We start from the raw sequence: 2,343 nt of genomic DNA on the forward strand, positions 1-2,343 counted from the left end.
GATGCTTGCAATCCTCAGGATTTATCCTTCTGGCTCAGACATCATTTTAAACATGAGCTGGTTCTCGACCAATCTGATTGCCATCGATTGTACCCCTAAGCATACGCAACTTATCCATCCTTACTCAGAGTGTTTGCTTCTGATCCCTTGGTCGGAAATCATAATTCTTTTGCAATTGAGCTTTGAATTAGTCAGTTGTTTCTATAGTCTGATCTCCTTGCATTGTTTCTTCCTTTGGTTGAGTACTGATGCTCACATCAGATCCTTTGAGGACCACCGGATCCTTTGTTGGATTTTATCCGATAGCGTCCTTCATATTCAATCCCTTTGGAAGTTCTTTCTCCATTGGTAAATCCTATCCTCTGATTGACCAACCATGCTCTGCTTTCGAGCTTGTGGTATTTACTATTGAAGCTTGTGGTATATGTTTCCACGATACCCTGATAGGTTGAACCTATGCCTTCCTTAATATGTGTGAACTCGAAAGTTTTCACGAGTCATACTCTTCTGGTGTTGCTAGATAAAATCTCAACACTACAACTTCTTCAAAAGTGAGAGGTGAATGGAAGGTTATACATTGAAGAAGTGGGAGTCGACCTTGAACGTTGTGTTCATGCCCATGGACACGATGTAGATCCTACCATAGAAGCTTCTTGTAATAATAACTATTTTGTTGATATAAGATCATCTGGTATCTGTGAACAGATCCTATGCAATCGTGGTTTCGACCATATTTTCTCTTTGATCCCATTTCTCGGACAAGTTTAAGCACTTGTCTTTTGTAAGTCAATACACCAGTCCAACCTCTACCTTGATCTACAGTCGAGTATTACCCTCTGGTATCTCGAGTATATCTAAGAACTGTGTTGCATCTTATGAGTCTCCATCAGCTATTATTTCTCACCGATTCCAATTTTTCATGGGTTCTGCGTTGTTAGTCGCTCAAGAACACCGGTAAGTGAACCGATTCCGCACTCTGGTTCGATAACTCTAAGTAATCTTCGTTGCTTATGAGTTTAATAATCCTTCAAGTCATTCCAAGCCTAATCGGCTATATCATTATCGTGCTAAATTTTAACTGTGCTACCTGGTCCTTAATCTCGGAGCACAACTTTCGATGATGAGCTAAGCTTACGTCGATCTTCCTCGTCATATCAGTTCACCTTGAACAACAAGCTTGATTTCAAGTTTGTGTCCTACCCATGGTTCCAATAACCTTCCGCTTCATCATTCCTTTGATTTTACATCATCGCTGAATGATTACATCTTGAAATCTCTCGACAAATGTGTCGTAACAACATCAACCTTATGAGGTCTTCCAAGATATCTATTGAATTCTTGATGAGAAATAGCATCCTTTGCCCTCGACGATTTGGGTTATCATCGACAACAATATTGCATTCCCTCCAACACAAAACTTGTTCCTGTTTTGTGCTGTACCTTGAGTTCCTTGCTATCCAACTTATGCTATATTCTACCGCGGAGTATTACCATCTTTGATGTCAAGAATGTTGTGAGGATTGCTCCACCTATTAAGAATTCTTGCTATAGTGATACTTCTCACCATCACCATTCTTTCTTGGTCCTCGTGCCGATTCCAACCGGGGTACCCACAAGTGAACGGTGTTGTTTGGATTCTGCACTTCTAGCAACCCTATTGCTTTGGAGTTAATGATCGATAATTCATTCTTAGCCTATCGGTTGCTGAACCACCATTCTAACGTTGATCATGCTACTGTAAGCCCATATTTCGGGTGCACTTTTCAACCAATTTTTAATTGTGTATGTTTTTCTCGAGCTTACATCATTATATCATTTGATCCGACAAATGTTATCTCCTTGTTCACATAACCGTGGAAATCCACATTTTTGGATACCTCGTTGAATTATCACTGAGTCCATCAGCCACCTCCTCATCCTCTCCTTGGCTTAATGATGAATCCCTTCGTGTATCCAGAGTCTGACCTTTGCTTGAATACCATGTCAATACTATCTCGAAGCATGTCTATGTTACTCCGATTTTCAACAGGAACATTTGAAGCCCAATGCTAAATGTTACTTGCTCAATTATCCAAACACCGTTGCATGGGTAATGTCATGAAATTTCTCTCCCCTTTACTAAAGAGTTTTATACATATCATGCTCTGCTTGTCCTTGGGAAGGATATACCCTCGATATATGTGTTTAAACACATTTTCCTTTCCATTATTTGGTTTAACCTTTCTTGTTATCTATATGTTCTAAGCAGTAATATTCTCCTACTTATGTAAACCCCTCGGTGTACAGTTCTGTCAGCAAGACCCTGTTACTATTGTTGATGACATTCCGGTAGCCACCGATGGA

Source organism: Triticum dicoccoides, unplaced genomic scaffold (genome assembly GCF_002162155.2).
Source record: "Triticum dicoccoides isolate Atlit2015 ecotype Zavitan unplaced genomic scaffold, WEW_v2.0 scaffold38682, whole genome shotgun sequence".
Taxonomy (NCBI): domain Eukaryota; kingdom Viridiplantae; phylum Streptophyta; class Magnoliopsida; order Poales; family Poaceae; genus Triticum; species Triticum dicoccoides.